This window comes from Lissotriton helveticus, chromosome 1_1, assembly GCF_964261635.1.
Source record: "Lissotriton helveticus chromosome 1_1, aLisHel1.1, whole genome shotgun sequence".
Classification (NCBI taxonomy): domain Eukaryota; kingdom Metazoa; phylum Chordata; class Amphibia; order Caudata; family Salamandridae; genus Lissotriton; species Lissotriton helveticus.
Genome location: NC_136057.1, coordinates 1,416,303,203 through 1,416,324,208, shown reverse-complemented (window position 1 = coordinate 1,416,324,208; position 21,006 = coordinate 1,416,303,203). Strand labels below are relative to the sequence as shown.

The 21,006-nt window shown below is 41.9% G+C and overlaps 1 protein-coding gene across 1 annotated transcript in view; it reads left to right on the top strand.

The window, feature by feature from the left end:
• Positions 1–962: 962 nt before the first annotated feature.
• Positions 963–21,006, top strand: part of LOC144773185 (beta-1,3-galactosyltransferase 1-like) — a 345,444-nt gene continuing 325,400 nt past the window's right edge. Inside the window, exon 1 of the mRNA XM_078658076.1 lies at positions 963–1,006. The gene's annotated coding sequence lies outside the window, so the exon portion shown is untranslated. The remainder of the gene's footprint in view (positions 1,007–21,006) is intronic.

The following is a 21,006-nucleotide window of genomic DNA, read 5'->3' as shown; positions in this document are numbered from 1 at the left end:
ATCATCGGTAAGATAACCCACCATATTACATATCGTTGTATGTAATAAACCTGAAGCATTTTTCCCAATACAAAATCTGTGTGGTGTGTACTTAATTGCATGCATGCTATGTGTTGGGGGGGGGTGGGGAGTGTTGCCATGATGGTACTATAGATAAAGGTTTCGTCTCATTGGTATACCAGTTTAACCCACACCCAAATACAGCCTAAGCAAGAGAAAGGGTACTTAGTCAAGCTTTGAAAATTGCTTTCTACTGCACAGCAATGCGTTTTGCTGTGTTTTTAGTAACTTTTGATCCGTTGGAGCTAGAATTTTTTTTTTTAAACAAAATACAGATCATGTAGCAGTTGACGGATTAAGTGGCAAATGCAGCAAATCCATAATCACGCAGAAAAGCTGGGCTGCAATATCATATAATTCCAGTGGTCCTGCCTATGGCCAACCGGTTGGACACAGGTGTCTGCAGAGGGGTTTTAACTCGCTGACCTCTCTTACCAGTATTAGAGCCTGTGGCATGTAGATTACACACTTATCTCAACAACATATGCCCTTTCTGGGGTTGGACCCTGTGACTTGCAGGTTACACACAGATCTCTGCAGTACGTCGACTATTCCGCCGCGCTATGCTGCCGCTACATCCTGTCTCTGAGGAATCGGAATTGTGAAATGTCTTGTGTAAAGGCTCCGGAGGATAGGTGGGTTTATTTGAGGGTGAGGTCCCAGTGATAGACATTCCACAGAGGGGTGGGCCCCATTGCCAAACATTCCATAGAGGTGGACTTTGCCGGCGTATTTGTGGAAGCAGGACAGCGCAGTATGCCTTCTGTTAGTCTGGGCGTGAATGAGGACGGGTGCATGGGCACAGAAGAGCGCGCCCCCCGGGCCCCGCCCCGCAGCGCTTCAATGCCTGGGCCGGGAGCAGCCTCGGCTAAGCACAGCTTCACCTGGCAGGTGTAAGGGAAGGACACGCATCACTGGTGCAACAGGCGGCTCAGCTCCCAGACAGGTACGTGCTTCAAACACCTCCCTCCGCCGAGGCACGGTGGTTATACGCGCCTGCTGGCGTTCATCAGCCTTAGCCGCACTCTTCATTTCTCTCGCTTACTGTTTACACTCCCAACTCTATCTTTCAATCTCCTGTTCATATGCGAGTACCATTCCACCGTCATCTTCCGTCGCTTCGTTGTTGATTTTTTTTTATATCCCCCGATCACTTTTGATAGCAGATTTCATTTTCTCTCCTGCTTTCTTTCATCGTTCTCTTCTCCTTGCCCGTTGCCCAATTAGTTTGGTTCACCTGTCTTCCGTTATTTTTGTTCTAGTTCACCTTTCATATCGCTTTTTCCTTCGCTCACTTTTTTCTTCCGGTTCCCCTTTTCCGACTAGTTTTCTTTTCCTCTCTATTATCTCTTTTGCTGTTTCGATCTTCCTTTTACGCATACGTGATATTATTTCATATGACACGTTGTACACCAGGGTATGTTTAATGTTATGTTAAACCATGTATGTTATGTTAAAACATTGTGTGATCTTTTGTCGTTATAATACAGTATGAGTTGCTATGCTTAGAGACGCTTGATTGCCCTACATTTTGAATTTTGATTCATGTTAATTCAAATTGCGTTACAAGATGTTTCTGAACACTGAGTGCTATGTTTCAGCCTCTACGCGCTATCCTTCCAATCAGACATGGGAGCTCTCAGTATATGAATAGGGGCGCATTTTCTTATGAGATAAGGAAGTAAAAGCTCATATGGCCAATCGCAGGGTCTGCAAAAAAAAGCAGCAGGACCATCCTTTACAGGGGCAATCGAATTCCATCCCGGGGTCGTGACCTCTGTCTGGCAGGACGAGTGGCAGGTGTGCAGTGCCAGGCCTGGACCCAACATACCAACGAGCTGGGAAACTAGGATCACAACCCTAAGAACTCATTTTTATATAGCGCATATTGCAGCAGATTTTCGATTTCGTGGAGCTTTAAATTAGCCCCATTTAATAAACTTATGACTGCAGCAAGCAGGTAAGGTATCCCGCGGAGCTATTAAGGCAGGCTTTACATATGCGACCTTCTAGTCGCGCATGGCTCCCAGCAACCTGTGCCTTAATACACTGAGCTTTCTCCTCTCTGGGCTCAGGCCAATATTTTGTCTATATCCCTGAATTGTTTCTGCCGTTTTATCTGTGGCTGGTTCATTTCGCTCTCATGTTATATCTTCTAATCTCCCGGCTTGAGACGTTTAACGCAGTGTTTGCTTCGGCCCCTGCGCTGCGATATAGTAATGATCAGTTATGCTATATGGTTTAAAGAAAAGAAGAAATACTGACTGACAGAATGAAAAGAGGCGCTATTGCAATCGTAAATGCAAGTATACAGCGCTTACGACCCTTGGCGAGGCACTGAAGCGCTTTTTCGGCGAGTAAAACGCTACTCCGGAACCCAAGACTAGTTCAATGATAGATTATTAACATTTTTTGTTGTTTTTGGTCTTTAGTTGTGTTCTGTGTGTGGTCTTGTTGTACCCAAATGTAAAGGTGTTGATCGCAGATCTGCTATACATTGAATCTAAATGTGACTTTCCTGCTTGTCCACTTTGTGTGATCTCGAACTTCCTCACTTACCTGTCACAAATGTGAGTGAGTCAATTGGTTCGATGCTACTATTAAGTTATACTCACATTTTAAACAAGTGGGTGTGAAGTAGGTAATTGAAATTAAACACTATATTGTAAAATAATCCAGACTGGATAATGGCTGAAAGTATAATTGTACTTTAAATGGGAAAGGTTGATAGTTTCCAGGGGAAAATCAGCTCATACCACATGTGCATTTTGATTGTCCTGCACATCGAGAACAAAACCAGGAGAAATGATTGGTTAGGTTTTACTCCGCAAAAAAAAGCATTTGCAAAGCAATAGGTCTCGTATTCACCCAAGTTTGAGCTATTGGCATTGTAAATGACAATGCTTTTATTTATGTTTTGGGTTTTAAAACATAAAAAAGGCATTGTCATTTACACTACTAATAGCTTAAACTCTCAAATGCGAGACATATTGCATTGCAATAAAGGGCCTTCTCGACCGCTTGTCAGATTGTAAATATCAGAGGAGGAGACCAGCCTGCGACGTCTTCAAAGTAGTGAAGAAGAGTGCAGTGAAGATGTATAAGTGTTGTAAATTACACAGACACAAAGTGTGAAATGAGAGTTACATATGATCTGAGCTATAAACACTAACAAAGCGCTCTAACACCTTTTGCTCCGTGATTACACTGTCGCGGCTCAGGAGGAAGGGGGTGTATATTTCCTGTCCTCTCCGTGATTTGAGTGTGCAGTATGGCATTGCGTAACATCATTGGTATCTTTGGCTGCTTTATGGCAGGCATGCAAGGAGGGAGGGATGGTCTCAGCTGCAGCTCCAGCCATGTACAGTGCTCCTGCTATTTCCAGTGAGCGAGAGGCGCTGAGGTGGTAGTATTGGTGGTGGTGGTATTGGTGGGGGTGGTATTGGTATTGGTGGGGGTGGTATTGGTGGCAGTATTGGTATTGGTGGTGGTTGTACTGATATTGGTGGTGGTATTGGAGCTGGTGGTATTGGTGGTGGTGGTGGTATTAGCGGGAGTACTGGTGGTGGTATTGGTGGTGGGGGTATTGGGGTGGTGGTGGTATTGGTGATGGTGGTATTGGTGATGGTACTGATGGTGTTGGTGGTATTGGTGATGGTACTGGTGGTGGTATTGGTCTTGATGGTATTGATGGTGGTATTGGTGGTGGTGGTATTGGAAGTGGTGGTGGTATTAGTGGTGGTACTGGTGGCGGTATTGGTGGTACTCGTATTGGTGGTGGTAATGGTGGTGATGGTATTGGCGGTGGTACTGGTGGTGGTATTGGTGGTGGTGGTATTGGTGGCGGTGGTATTAGTGGTAGTATTGGTGATGGTGATAGTGGTGGTGGTATTATTGGTGGTGGTGGTATTGGTGGTGGTTGTGGAATTTGTGGTGGTATTGGTACTGGTGGTGGATTGGTGGTGGTGGGATTGGTGGTGGGATTGGTGGTACTGGTAGTAGTGGTACTGGTGACGGTATTGGTGGTGGTGATATTGGTTTTGGTGGTATTGGTGGTGGTGGTATTGGTGGTGGTGGTGGTATTGCTGGTGGTTGTGAAGTTGGTGGTGGTATTGGTGGTGGTATTGGTGATGGTATTGGTGATATTGGTATTGATGGTTTTATTGGTAATGGTGGTATTAGTGGTGGCATTGGTGGTATTGGTGGTGGTGGTATTGGCCGTGGTGTTATTGATGGTGGGATTGATATTAGTGATATTAGTGGTCGTGGTATTTGCAGTGGTATTGGTGGTCGCGGTATTGGATTAGTGTTGGTATTCATGGTTGTATTTGGGGTGCTGGTATTGGTAGGAGTGGTACTGGTGGTGGTGGTATTGGTGGTGGTGGTATTGGTGATGCTGATATTGGTGGTGGGGTTGTTATTGGTGGTGATGGTATTGGCGGCAGTTTTGCAATTGGTGGTGGTGGTATTGGATTGTTGGTGGTGGTATTGGTGGTGGTGGTACTGAAATTGTTGGTGGTATTGGAATTAATGGTGGTATTGGTGGTGGTGGTATTGGTATTGGTATTGGCTGTGGTATTGGTGGTGGTGGTGGTATTGGTGGTGATGGTGGTGGTGTTGGTGGTGGTGGTGCTATTGGTGGTATTGATGGTGGTGGTACTGGTGGTGGAGGTATTGGTTGTGTTGGTATTGCTACTGGTGGTGGTATTGGTGGTGTTGGTATTGGTGGTTTTGGTATTGGAGGTGCTGGAATTGGCTGTGGTGGGGGTATTGGTTGTGGTGTTATTTATGGTGGCGGAGGTGGTGGTATTGGTGGTGGGGATTGTGGTATTGGTGGTGGTGATATTGGTGGAGGTGATGTTGTTAATAAAACAGGCTTGTGAAAACAACCCGACTGTGGCTTTAGTGCAGATGACATGTAACACAGATGTGCTGTTGTCAGCTTCAGCCCATTAGCACAGGATTATGTGCTACCTGGAATTTACATGACTTAATTCGCTAATCATTTCTATAACAGACACAAGATAATGCCAGGTTACAGTGATTGAAAGCAGGCACCCCTGTTACAGGGGTGGCCATGCTGCTTAAAAAGCATGAGTGGTTTCAGCTGAAGCAGTGCATGTCCGGCCTGCAGTAAGAGACACTCAATAAAGTAAATAGTACTTACAGACTAAATAACTGGTCCTGTGTAACAACCGAAGTAAAAGGGTCAGTCGCCATGGGAGGGTACAAATGAAGACAAGGCCGTACTAAGGGACTAACAAGCATCTTTTGATAGGTATAGGGGCCCAGAGATCCATCTTACGAAACAGGGCACAAGAGATCTTTCTATTGCAATAGAACCGCAGACATCAGCGGGCTGTGCTTTATGGCAGGCATGCAGGGAGGGGGGGATGGTCTCGGCTGCAGTTCCAGCCTCGTACAGTGCTCCTGCTATTTCCAGTGAGCGAGAGGTGCTGAGGTGGTGGTATTGGTGTTGGTGTTGGTGGTACTGGTGGCGGTATTGGTGGTGGTGTTATTGGTGGGGGTATTGGTATTGGTGGTGGTTGTACAGGTATTGGTGGTGGTATTGGAGGTGGTGGTATTGATGGTATTAGTGGTGGTATTGGTGCTGGGGGTATTGGGTTTAATTAACATTAAGTCATAAATCATGAGATGGTCATAAATCATTATGACAGTAATCGATCAATGATATACGCAATAAATTATGCAAGAACATCATCATAAATAAACCATACAGTTATAAATCAGTGATCCCCAGTCTTAAACAAACACAAAAATTGGTGTGATACCCTCAAGGAAATGCTGTTTGCTTAAGCAGCAAATCAGCAGGGTAGTACCAGCGACCAAATGAGTTCTCTGTGTGCTGTTAGTTGTTTGTTACCTAAATTCAAGGCAATTCCAAGAATTGGACGAGGATGGCTCAGTGTATGGTGACAGGTCCCATAGAGCTGCCTATAGTGAGAGGGAACCAGGGATCTATTTACAGTGGCAGAGGCCTACGGATCTGTCTATAGTGGCCAGGCCCCGGTGAACTCTCTTTAGTGAACAGGCTCAGTTTTCTGCCTCCTGTGAGAGCAGGCCAGAGATCTTTATAGCAATGGGACCTATATATATATATATATATATATATATATATATATATATATATATATATATATATATATATATATATATATATTACCTACTGGCGGTCGCCAGTAGGTAGTTATAGTTAGGATTGATTTCCATAGGGAAATCGCAACATTCTATTTGGAATAACTTTGGTGCCGGTTGAGGAATCAGCCTGAATTTTTCAGAAACTTTGCCTCGCGGCGCTCCGCTCCTTCTGTGAAGGTTTGGGGGGGATTCGTCAAGTGGGGGCCGAGATAAAAGGGGGGTCCCAAAACGTGTTTTCCCCATGTTAATTTCCATAGGGCGGTCGGTCGCACTTTTAGCTCAAACGGCTGAATGGATTTTCACCAAACTTGGCAAAATTGTAGGGTCTGGTAGCCCGATGTGCCTTTGCTATGTCTCAAGATATGTGCTCCAGAGGATTTTGAGTAATTTAAGTTAAAAAAAATTCATATATCTATGGCAGCGCCCCGGTACGCGCACCGGGGAGCGCTCCGGGCGCGCCACGCGACTTGCGCACGGGAAGCTGATTGGCTCTCGGGTGTCTGTAAACATTCGAAACAGTCCGGAGCGGCCGCCATCTTGTGTCTCGGTAGGATCGAGACACAAGAGGTGACTAAAAACAAAAGGGGGAAATGACCAAAAAGGGGCAGGGTACACCCCCCCTGACCCCCTAGGTTTGATGTGGGGGCCATAAAAGGGTCCCGCGGGACAAATTTATTTTATTTTTTTTTCGATTTTCGCGGGGGGAGCGCCCGGTACGCGCACCGGGGAGCGTACCGGGGAGCATACTTTGGTGAAAAATAGTGAAAATAATAGTGTAAAATAATCATTTTGAGTGATTACAGGTAGGGTAGCTCTGAAAAGAGCTTTTGGGTTCTGTGGCTGTTTTAGGTACCTACAAGTACGTCCCACACACACCCACACGCACACAACCCCACACCCCCACACCCACACACTTCCCAGACACACCTCACACACGCACACCTCCACCCACACCCAAACACCCCACACCCCCACACCGACACCTTACACATCCACACCCACACCCACATCCCACACACCCACACTCACAAAGGATTTAGAGGGAGACCCGCCCGCTGAGAAACATCCGCGGGTTTTAAATATTTCAGCAGAACATTGTAGGCACTTCAAATGGAACGCATTTCCTACCGGGACTCCAACTCCATTAAGCACTTGCGCAGCATCATCATGAACTGCCCATTGGAGGGCGCGCAATCACATGTACTTAAGAGGCGGGGACCGGACTGTGTCTTTTCCGTTTTCACTGTCAGCCTCTGAGGAAGAATTAGACATTCGAAACGCGTCAGGCAGCGGTGGACCGGCTGTGATAGAGATCGGCTGGCTGTTGTCCTTTATAGCTTTCAATAAAGGAGTTTAAGCTTGGAGCTCCTTGTTGTCTATTCGTGTGCCTCTCAACTGTGGGACACAAGCTGGAGCTTTGATTTTAGGTGGCGGTCCAGCCACCGAGAGAGCACCACCCCGGGAACAAAGGGGGCCATGGGGGATTGTATCTACTACCCCTCACATGTGGAGTGGCGGCAAAGGATTTAGAGGGAGACCCGCTCGCTGAGACCCATCCGCGGGTTTTAAATATTTCTGCAGAACATTGTAGGCACTTCAAATGGAACGCATTTCCTACCGGGACTCCAACTCCCATAAGCACTTGCGCAGCATCATCATGAACTGCCCATTGCAGGGCGCGCAATCACATGTACTTAAGAGGCGGGGACCGGACTGTGTCTTTTCCGTTTTCACTGTCAGCCTCTGAGGAAGAATTAGACATTCGAAACGCGTCAGGCAGCGGTGGACCGGCTGTGAAAGAGATCGGCTGCCTGGTGTCCTTCATACGTTTCAATAAAGGAGTTTAAGCTTGGAGCTCCTTGTTGTCTATTCGTGTGCCTCTCAACTGTGGGACACAAGCTGGAGCTTTGATATATATATATATATATATATATATATATATATATATATATATATATATATATATATATATATATATATATATATATATATATATATATATATATATAAATATATATACCACCAATGCTCACCTTGAAGAAAAGCAAGCGGGACCAATGCCTCGGGACAGACAGAGGATTTATTGAAACAAACAGAGCTCAGTCCTTTACAGTCCGTGAAATGCTATAGTGATGGGCAGACGCGTTTCTGGCCGGTTTGGCCGTCTTCAGTGCCGGTCTCACAGGCTGCTGTAATGCTCCCTGGGTTGAGGCAGAGACCACTCCCTTATGAAGCCGTCTCACAACTCCTCCTCCCAACATATATATATGAAATGGGGGCGGGAGCACCCTGCTTGTCATCTCAGCGCTGTTTGACCCCGTTGCATATGGTAAATGTAGTTAGTTCGCACTTTCAAGTCGCTGTAGTTTTTAACCATTGTTGGTTCTGGCAGTGCAGATATCTCTAGACACTAGTGTTTCAGGGTTTAGCCCATCGTCATTAGAGAGCATATAGTTATTTTAGAACATGAAAAAAGTATGTGTATATATATATATGTATACACATCCTTTTTGTATCCCTAGCTTCTGCATGTCCTAAAAACCCCAGTGAGCAAAGCCAAAGACAGGTGATAAGAGCACAGGCTCTGTTTGTGTGCAATTTTTTACTTTAAAACTGCTGTTTTCTTCTACCCATCACTGTTTACATGTCTTCCCTTGTTTTCCATAAACTGTGCTAAGGCTACCAGAAGACACCCTACTCCACCTCATTTCATAAGCTAAAAAGGCACAAAATACACCCTTAGCCTAGCCTGAGTGTTTTTATGAGACTGCTCAATCTGTTTTATGGTTTAAATTGTGCTTGGAAAGTGCATGTAGCACTCGTTTTTGGCTAGAAAAACAAGTTTTTTTTAAAGTGGGCAAAAAAAAGTACTTAGTGGGTTTAGATTTGTGCCTTACCTGATGGGTTGAAAAGGAACTAAAAAGTGTGTATTGGGCCTGTCTGTATCAAGGGACATTCTGAGCTTATTTCTCTGCCCCCTGCACACCAGTTTGTGCTTTAGTGATTAGCCCACAGGCACCTGAGTAGGCCTCACCCCCCTTGGTTTATAGGGCCAAAGTTCTGATTGGGCGATAGAGACAAGGTTTGTATTGGTGCTAGGGCTTAGGTTTAGGGTTCTGATTACCTAGTGTTAGGGCGCGGGTTCCCATTGGTCAACGGTCACTTGATCACTAGGGCTATTTAACCACATTACACATAACCTGAATCCCCTGAAACACAACCTCCCTTTTCATACAAAAAACAGCTCTACCCTCTTCTTGCTCATAACAGTCGCCATTCGAGCACCAGCAACCCTTTACTCAACTTTCGCTCAAATCAACCTCCAAAAACTCTCCCTTCTACTTTTTACCAAAAACACACCAACACTCCTCAATTTCCACTCCAAATACTACCTCTTCATCCTACCAAATCAGTTACAAACACTCATATAAACCCTGTTTATCTCCTCTCACACACCACATACACTATCCTCCAACACATCACCACCACCTTTCCCCTTCAACATACACTCCCCACAAGTACTTTAGAACCAAATACTACACACAAGCTTACTACCCCGATATCACAAATGGCTACTCCAAAAAAAACAAACGTAACACACGCACACACAAACACAATTTCTTACTATATTCCATCACAAAATACAAACATGCACCCCCCCCCCTCATGGCCAAAGAAACAAACATCCTAAACCAACTCTACGCACACATGTTCAAACTTTACAGCACCAAACACACACTGATTCAATACACAATACTTATCCAGTCGCCTTTCATCCATTGCACGACTTAGAGCCTTAAAACATGTCCTACATGCTCCACCATCACCCCTTACACATATACCTTCCACCTTCAACATAGGCACACAATATAAACACACTCCTGTTCACAGCTTTGTATCTCTTTGTCTATTACACAAGATTACACCACAAAACAACTGCACAGCCCACCACCTCACTCTCAACCAATATTCCCACCACAGCATATACAAACCAAAAAAAATGCCTTCTAAGCCTTTTGGACAGGGATAACAATATGAAAAAACACTATAGCCTTTCCTATACAGTTAACAACATCACCAATGGTCCACATACTACAAGTCCAAAGGTTACCACCTGCTCTTCCAGAAAACAAATTCACAACCACCAAGACACCATCTATAAACTGCCTAATAAATACAAAGTCCCTTTCTAAAAAACAAGCACCACATCTATGACCTATTCACAGACACAAACTGATTTGCTCTTTATAACCGCATCATGGTTGGAGGAATGACATGATTTCAGTATTGGACGAAGCTATTCCTCCAAGCTATCAAACTCTTACATATAATTGCATAGGCAAAAGAGGAGTTGGACTAGCTGTTCTATTCAAAGAAACAATAAATGTCAACAAAGCTGGGGACATTTCCATACAAGGTTATAAGGCCCTCATCACCAGATGCAACCCTATACCAACTTTCTCCTGTAACTTTCTCCTTCATTACAGACCACCACCTACCATTACAATATTCCCTGACATATTTCTAGACACAGTTTCAAACCTTCTAAAACTACACTCCAACCTATGCATCCTTGGTGACCTAAACATTGATAAACATATCATGCCCCATCCCAGAACTATCATCACTAACCTAGACACACTGGACCTACACTAGATTGTCCCCATACCCACACACATCGCTGGACACATCCTAGCTGTCATTTTTGCCAACTGAGAACTAGTCACTTTCCAAAAGATTACTTCAGTCACATGGTCAGACCACTATCTGGTAGTGTTCTAAAAACTCTACACCTAGGGCCATCTTTTCAGCAAGCACATATCAACCCAGGTACAAACTGAATTTTGAGGACCTAGAAACAACTAACATCCAACACCGATCTAGACAACATAAATTCTGTAAAAAGAAATCTATGAGAGGCTCTTGAAAGCTTTTGATATCCTAATTCCAATAAAAAAGCAAAACATGCCAAAAGAAAACTAGCACCTTGAATGAATGAAGAACTAAAAAGATCAAATAATAAATTTCAAAGCTGCAACGCACCTGGTTCAAAACAAACACTCAAGACAAACTTTGTCTACACAAAAACAACAGAATATACAAATCATCTATCAAAAAAGCTAAACAAATCTATTATTCAAACAAAATCCAGAATGCAAAATGTGCAAATAAATAATTGTAACAAATTCTAACAGGATTACGGAAAACTAAATGCACAGCAGGAAACCATCCTATTTTCCAGGATTTTACTGATAAACGTCCACAGCCTTACATACCAAAGAAAACGTGTACCAAAAGAAAATCACCAGCACCAGCCCTTTTCCAACATTCCACTCCAAAGGTAGGTGACCCTGCCTCTGCACACCTTCAAACAACTATCATAAACTGATTTTATAGATCTCGTAAAAACAAGCAGGACAGCCGAGTGCCCCTCTGACCCTTGTCCACCACAAATCTTCAAGAACATCCTTTTAACAACCTCTGCTGCCACTCCAGTCAGAACAATCAAAATCATTCCTTGACAACAGGAGTTTTTCCGGAAGACTTAGAAAAAGACATACATACTCTCATTACTGAAGAAAAGAAACCTGGACCCTCAAGACCCAAGCATGTTTAGACCTACTGCAAACTAACCATTTCTCAGTAAACTAACATAAAGAGCAGCATTCACCCAGGTATCTCAATTTATTGTAGATAACTCCATACTATTCAACTTCCAAACAGGATTCCGTCCAGAAAGAGGCACATAATCTGCCCTAATTGCCATCGGGGGTGACCTTAAAGACACAGTAGACCACAACGGAGTTGCTGCACTACTTCTGTTGGACCTTTGAGTTGCCTTCAATACAGTTGATCATGACATTAATCCAAAGACCCTGCAAAGCCGGCATAGCGGAGACAGAACAAATGTCATCCATACGCCTCCTTTCTCATCCACACCCTATATCATAAAATCAGGAGTCCCTCAAGGTTCTATTACCTTACCAATGCTTTTCAACATATACATGAAGTCATTCCTGGCAACGATCTATTAACTTCAGCTCACTTGCTCTAACTACACAGATGATACACAAATGCTTCTTAAGTATGGTCTTAAGAAAAAACCATAGCACCAAATCTGCTCCTGACTGCAACAGAGGAAATTTGAACGATTGTGGATTAAGGTGGAAAGGTGACTCTGATCCTTGTGGATCTATCTGCAGCTTTTAACACCATGAGCCATTCAGTGCTCATTGAACAGTTGGAGAGTAAAGGAATAGGTAGGTTGGCCCTGGACCTGTTAAGCTCATAACTTGTCAACAGAGAAGAGTCAGTATCTCTAAGAGAAGTCACAACTAAATCCTTCTCATTGCCTTCTGGAGTCCCCTAAAGGTCTTCATTAAGCCCTATCCTCTTTAATATATATGTAGCACAATTAGCCAAACTGATTTGATCTTTAGGTTTCTCCACAATCTCAGACACTGATGACACTTAACTTGTAGTCTCGATTTCAAGTGACCATGGTGAGGTTGCAAAATACTTAACCAATTGTATGAGAGAGGTAGTTGCAGGGATATGAGACAGCTGTCCCAAACTAAGCTCGGATAAAACCGAGGTCCTCCTATTTGGAAATATACTGATACTGGCTCAGAATAAATTTCATTAGTACACCCCCAGGAGAACTCTTCAATCATCTTCTACTAAAACTGTGGTAAGGCCAAAGATCAACAAATTATACTGGGGTGGTAGAGCTTTGTCTCTTCCACCTGCAAATTGTGGAACAAGCTGCCTTGGCACCTTAAAGCTCAGTCCAATCCTATGCAATTCAGGAAACTGCTTAAAACTGTCTGTTTTTGTTTTATTTGACTCCTTAAACCACCATTTTCAATCAATGAGCAGACATCAGTGCCAAGACGCCTTAGGGCAATCATCTGCTCTATAAAATAATATCAAAAGCAATAAAATGCAAAGCCCCATTGACATTGCAAACTCAGTAATGTTCAGTTACCTCAGAGCCGTTAATCAGTGGATTACATGGACTCATCTCAAATTGAATGTGTGTAAAACTGAAATACTCACCTGTGGCGAATGGAAAAATTATGGCCCACTCTCCTTCTAGCCTGATTTTCTGGGACCACCTACTAAATTATCCAAGGAATTAAGAATCCTAGGAATTACCATGGTCTCTAAGCTATCAATGAATGCCCAAGTGGGTAGGTTAGCAAGATCAAGTTTTGTTACTATGAAAACTCTGGAACACATCTCCCTCACCTAGAAGTTCTACACAAGGTCTAAGCTACTATCTCTCTTGTACCGTCACAACTTAATTACGCCAATGGCCTCTACCATGGATCACCTCTATCAACTATGAAAATACTTCAATGCATTCAAAATTCTGCTGTCAGACTGCTTCTACATATAAAGCCACATGCCCATATCTAACCTGCCATAAGGGCCCTACATTGGTTACCAGCTGCTAAAAGATCTACTTCCAAGCTGCTTTGTATCGCCCACAAAGCAACACATGGAACAAGACCACTTTTCATCTGGAAGAAAATCACCAAATACATACAAAAAAGAAACATCTGCTCCAGATTGGTGCCCTGTCTCAATATCCCAGCATAGAAGGAAAAAAGACATGTTCAAGAAACCAAACTAGGAAATTCATTACCCCCAAATATTAAAATCCACAGATAACCAACCTATCTTCAGAAGACTACTCAAGAGCTGGCTCTTTCCTACATGACAACCATATTCAAAATACAAATGTACACTAATAGTATGCACAAGACTCCAATAGTGCATATATGTGCGTTTGTAAACATGTATACTTTGATTACATGTATGTATTCAGATATGTGGATTTCTTTGCACAAATGCACAACATACTTATGAATAAAAATATATATACTTTCTTACATTTATGCTTAACAAATATACAAATGTTTATATTAGATATGGGTAAATATATACACTCATATTTATGCTTAAAATCTCTATAGGTCAGTACATAAAAAAACAGTATTTGACTTCCTGCTTATGGGTCTCTATTTATCATTAACACTCATATCACAACATATAAACATGATTATACAGAAAGAATGTGTAAATGTTACCTTTTCAATACTCTTATTAAAAAATCATAAATACATACCTCAAAATAATTAAACAATAAAAACAAATACGAATTAATTGACACAGAAACAAACAAAAATTAATATAGGTATCTGTCTCTGTTTACCTTTATACTTATTAGAGGAATGACAAATTAATAAATATATATTATATCTATATATCAGTAGATCAATACATTAGTACATATAAGGTGATTTGGTGTATGCTTGTGGGTTTATTTCCTATAATAAGACATCAGTTCACAATGCGTACATATGATTATAGAAATTTTTCTAAAAGCACTTCACAATTGAAATACTGGGGGAAAAATATACATTTAAAAAAGAAAAGAAAAAGAACATAATAATAAATACAATTTATATATATATATAAATATCCCCTACCTTGACTCTCTGATTCATCCCAAACATCTATTACTTCTATGAAGGTCCAAATAACCCTTTCCAAACTCTAACCTCCTCTATTTATCTTTTTTCCTATTCATCCAACAGGATCTCTGACTCATCCCAAACCATTTTTAACTATTATGAATTCCCAAATGATCCTAAACTCTTCCTGCCTCTATCCATTCTGGATCCTATTCATCCAACTAACAGACTCGCATGTCTAACACTCTCACCGCTCCCAATAACAATCCATCTACTAATCACCACTAATCTACCTTTGGGTTCAGGAGTAGCGCTGTACTCGGTGAAAAGCGTTTCAGCTCCTCATCAAGGGTGGTAAATGCTATAAACACAATTACAATATTGAAAGGGTTCTCATTCATTTCCAATGAGAGGGAAGTAGGTATCTGTCTATAATTATGGGACCAATCAATTTGCTCGTAAGAGTGATAGGGCTCTGGTGAGCTGTCTATAGTGAAAGAGCAACTGGACTGCACCTACAGAGTGAAGGTGGTAGAGAGCTGTCTATATTGATCAGACCCCAGGATCAATTAATAGTGAAAGGGACTGCAGGACCTGTCTATAGTGGCAGGGTCCTACTGAACTGTCTATAGTGAAAGGACTTGGTGGTCTGTCTACAGTGATAGGGGATCATATATCTGTTTCTAGCAATGGAACCCAGGGATCTCTCTATAACTGTGATAGGGATCTCGTGAGCTGTCAATAGTGAATGAGTCCAAGGACATGGCCTATAATGTGAAGGTCACAGAGATTAGTGGATAGTAATAGGACTCCAGGATCTGTAAATAGTGGTTGGGGCTCGTCCCAGAGAACAACGTCTGTCTGAGCACCAGCAGGCACCCAGACCTACAGATTGTACCAGACCTACAGATCGACATTGCAGTAGCAAACATGTCGAAAAGAGAGGCGAGCACCAGCTGGAATGCTCTCGCTGTGGACAAGAATACCAGCACATAGGATCATGCCCTGCCATGGGTCAAAGATGTTGAAGTTGCAGGAAGGACAATCACTTTGAGAAAGTGTGTAGAGCATCTCAAAAAGACATGCAAAAAAATTTCAAGAGAATCCAGATCTCGCCACCATGCAAAGCTATATGTGACCAGCAAGAACAGTTTATCAGCTCTTCGCGATCAAGTATACGGCCACACGTTACATACAGATCTCAACGCTGTGATTCTCGCGAGTCAAGATCTCTCACTCCTATTTTCCAAGACAACAATGAATATCTCTGCATGGACGCTTATCATGCTAGACTAAAGAATCACCCGAAATTGCACATCTGAATGGGAGAATGCTCAGCAAAATTCATGTTGGACAGCGTGTCACCACTCAACTACATCTGTGCCACAGAGTATAACAAAATGAACCCTAAACCCAAGTTGCACAAAGGTACCATGCGAGTATACACCTGGATGTCCAAAGAACCACTGCCATGCCTAGGACAATTTCCAAAGTCTCTCACATACAAGGACAGAACTGTACAAGCTCAAATTCACATCATTGATGGGCGTGAAACAGCAGATTGTCTCCTCAGTGTGCCCACTGCACAATGCCTGAAATTATTGGAAATACTATAACGGGTAGATGACGAACCAGACATTTTAATCAAGTTTCTAAAACAGTTCACAGGTCTCAGAAAAATGACTCATTTTCAAGTTCGCTTACACATCAATGAACAAGTGCCACCTGAGGCACTTGTTCATTGATGGATTGGAAGGTCCCATTTCATCTACAAAAGGCAGTGGAGGATGAATTACGGGACCTACTGTTATGCTTTCAAGTAGCTTTATTCCGTATAATGGCAGGCAGGTACAGGAAAACAACATGTTAGCCAGCTCTCCCATCTGTAACTGACTCTCAACCACACACAGGCTTCACGTTCCATAGTGCATGGAACGTAAAGCCTACATAGTATTCAATGTGGCAAGATTACAGTATGAAGAAGATATACCATAACACATCCCCCTCCCCTTTTTTAACAAATATAAAAGAAAGAAAAGAAGGAAGAGAAAAAAATAACTATTTACATTTTATACAGAAACAATGGAAAGGAAGAACTCAGAAAATGCATTGATATTGACATATAGGAACCAAAAGAAAGAATACAGAGTTTATATTACACTGGAACATTTTCAGAAATATAATCTTTTAACCATACTGGAGTATTTTTCCCTCGCTTGGACTGTTTGGAGTCAGAGACCACTTTCTCTTGATTTAAATCAGAGGAACTCACAACATCACATCCGGAACCGTGTCACCTCAGATCATGTAAATCATTTGAAATATTATCTTTTACTATTGCTTGTGGACTTACACCAATGCTGGCATCAGAATTTCCATCAAACAATGTATCATCAAAATCATATACATTTGGTACTAATTTATTACAAGAAGAAGGTGCAGAGCATTTAGCTATCCTCCTAAGGTTCCAAACTTTACCATCAGTGAGGCGTACAGCATTGTTCAATACTTCTGCATCTTGCAAAGGTTCAAAAAAACTACTTTCCTCTTTAGAAACTTTTCTAGGTTTTTTTACCCTAACCCATTGTCCAATAGTTATATCCGACTCTTTCACACCATGTTTGGAATCATACCATTCGTTTCTTTTTGTTTAAAGAGAATCTGCTCTTTCTCTTAGTCTTCTGACCAGTTCACATTACCAGACTTGAACAACCAACCAGGTATAAACTTTGTTCTAGAATTCCTACCATGCATAAGAACAAACGGTGGATAACCTGTTGCTTCACAGATTGATACTCTGTAGGCCCAAACCATTTTTAACACTTGAGCTTCCCAATCACCCTGCTTAGCAGTCATCTGAATAGTGTTTTTTATAACTCTATTAAAGCGCTCCACCATACCAATACTGTTCGGGTTGTACAGAGACCTAGTTCTATGTTTGATACCCAGTTTACTGAAATATTCTTTAGCTTTGCTTGACGTAAACTGTACACCATTATCACTTAACAGAATGGAGGGAATGCCTTCCATTTGAAATGATGGGTCTAGAAATTGAAGAACTGTATCAGTGTCTGCCCTACTTACCACTTTGACAAAAGGCCATCTTGAAAACAAATCCATAAGTACCAAAATGTATTTCTGGTCATTTCCAATGGGACCCATGATATCAATCGCAGTGCACTCCCAATGTGACATGGGTTTGGTCATTACACCTAAAGGTGGTTTGAGTGTAACTAAAGATTTATCATCCACTTTACACAACTCACAATTTAGTGCAAATGCTTCTATGTCGCCATCCATACCAGGCCACCAAAACTAAGTTTTTACAGTTTATTTAGAACGGACAATACCAAAATGGCCATCATGACATAGAGCAATTATAGATGTGCGCAAACTCTTCAGAGGAATTACTCTTTCACCTCTCCAAATCCTTGGACACACAGATCAAATCTAACTTCCCAGTATGGTTTTAAAATGTGCTCCTTTCCCAATTTCCTTGGCCAAATCCCATTTGACATTAAGAATACCACAGTCTCTGAAATCCTGTACATAAGCAACTTGATATGAGTTGCAAACTTCATCCTCACATCTGTCAAGTTGTTTTGGCATTCTAGAAAGGAAATTAGTCATACAATTTTTACCTGGAACAAATTCCATTTTATAGCAATAATCTTGTAACCTGATAGCTAATCTAGCTACTCTTGCAGACATGTTTATAGTGCCTTCAGTAGTGAGAACTTTAAGTAAAGGTTTGTGATCACAACGTAATGTGAACTGTTTACCCCATACAAAAGCCCTGAAATTATCAACAGCTCAGACACAGGCTTATGTCTCCTTCTCAATTACTGAGCATTTCTCCTCAGTGAGTGACAAAGATCTAGAAGCATATGCTATAATATATTTGTTGCCATCAACACCCACTTGAGCAAGAACAGGACTGAAACCTTTGATACTCGCATCCATAGTAATTACACTCTGGGCATCAGGGTCAAAACTCTTCAAAGAGGCTACTTTAGTAATGCAATCCTCAATATCGCAAAAATCTTGTTCACACTCTGGTGACCACTCAAATTTATTTTAGTTTTTTAATAATTGCTTAATGTTGTATGTTCTCGAAGCAAATTTTGGAATATACTTAGAACAGAATTCAGCAAGCCATACTATGAAAGGTCTTATATCATCTTTGCATTTGGGAGCAGATGCGCACTTAATGGCATCAATAAGTTTAGGCTTTGGTCTGATTCTATCACAATCAATAACATGTCCCAAATATGTGACATTATTAATGGCAAATGTACATTTCGAATATTCAATGGTTAATCCATTTGATTCTAAAATGGATAAAACTGCCTCTAAAGATTTATCATGCTCAATGTTGTTTTTTCAAAAACAAGTATATCGTCCTGAAAATGTTTTGTGTGTTTGATATTGGCAACTAATTGATGCATTAAACGTTAAAAAATGGCTGCAGTTGCCGCCAGACCAAAAGGCATCCTTTTGAATTGAAAACCACCCTGCGGTGTAATAAAGGCTGTACATTTCTTGCTGCTCTTAGAAATGGGAATCTGATGATAAGCAGCAGATAAATCACCAGTGGAAAATCACTTGGTAAATCTACACACAGCCTCAATTTTCCACTACTGCGTTTGACCACCACTAAGGGGGAAAACCCATGCTGACGCTTCAACAGGCTCTATAATAACAGAAGTAACGAATCGGTCAAGTTCCACAGCAATATCTTTTTTTTTTTTTTGCCTTATTCGATTTTGGATTAAAATCATAAAAGCATACAGTGAAGAAACAAACATAAATCATACATACAATGAGACAAAGTATCTACAAGTTTAAAAGACATTGGTTTAAAAGACATTTTACCTCCAGTGGGGATACTTTCCTTTAAAATTACATATTTTCATACGATAGGCATTCACAGTTCTACCCTTACATCATGTTCACCCTTAATAGGAACAAGTTTAATAAAGAATTCCATTTTTATATATGTTGTACACTGGTGCTAAGCGGTTAAAAACGGAGGAGCTACAATTATTCGAAGGATAGGATCTTCTACCCATCACGTAATTATAGTTGTGCCCTACCTCTGATCTTAAGGAGGGTATGTATGACACACTGGGGTAAAAATCATGTAAATCCCAGATCGATATTGGGCCGTCATCTTCTTGGGGCTGCCAGATTCGTAGGTACGGGACAATATGTCTAGACCTAAATTTTACCAACACTAGATCACCAGGAATGTCTTTTGGAAGGGAGCCTAGCCAGCCCACCCTTCTAACACACATTATTGTTCCATTCAGGTCGGGTGGCAGAGGTCTGTTTTTTGATAACCAAAAGGTAACCTTATTCAGTAAGTCGTGTTGCCTTTCGGATTTTCCATGTGTGAGTAGTGGTACTCCTGAGAGAACACACACAAATGGGACGGCCTCAGGTGGTAGGTGTATAGAATGTACTTTATTATTATTCTCTACTCTAGCAATGATATGCTGTGGAAGAACCGGTTTAGAAGCGATCTTAGGGGTAGTAATCTTAAGGGTTGTTTTATCAGGGGCTAGTGGTAAAGTTTTTAAATTGTTGCATAGTGTAGGTTGCGTTGGCACTGTGGAAGCAACAGGGGATTGATGGCGGTCAATTATTTCAGTGATTTTAGCGGGAAATAAATTGGTCTTGATCATTTCCTCTATTTCCATCAGCTTGTTCTCCAGGGTATTTAGAGATATGAGCAATGGTTCAATCAGAGATGTTAGAGCCAGTTGGATAGGGGGTACTAGACTATCTAATTCTTCTGCAGCCTCTGGGATTGAGGGGGAGTTAGTGACGGACAATGGAGGGCTTAAACACAATTTTTGTACCTTTGGGTCATTCCCATTTTGTTGAACCCTGTCACATTTCTGTTTAACGGGTGTGATCTGCGTGAGCGCTGCGCTTGGAGTGTTAACTTTTGTATGTGATGGGGTGGATTCCTGCGTACAATCCTTGTGGAACAAAGTACTAAAACGTTTAGCCGTACAGGGAGAAGCACTATTTAGTTTCGTTCTCAAATCTGCTGGGACATACTTGGTTTTACACAGATTGTTTAGTTCCGCTAGCAGTGAGTGGCTTTGCAGAATACCGGATGTTTCTGAGGGCGATTGTTCATTGGGGGTGCAAGCTATGGCCTGACAAGAATCATTCCCATCTGAATCACTAGGAATAGGCCGTGGTATACTGATTAAGTGGTGGTCTTGTGTACCATTACACAAACCCCTCTGGTTGACAGAGTTTTTGGGACCCCCTTTCCGAGTCATGGCTC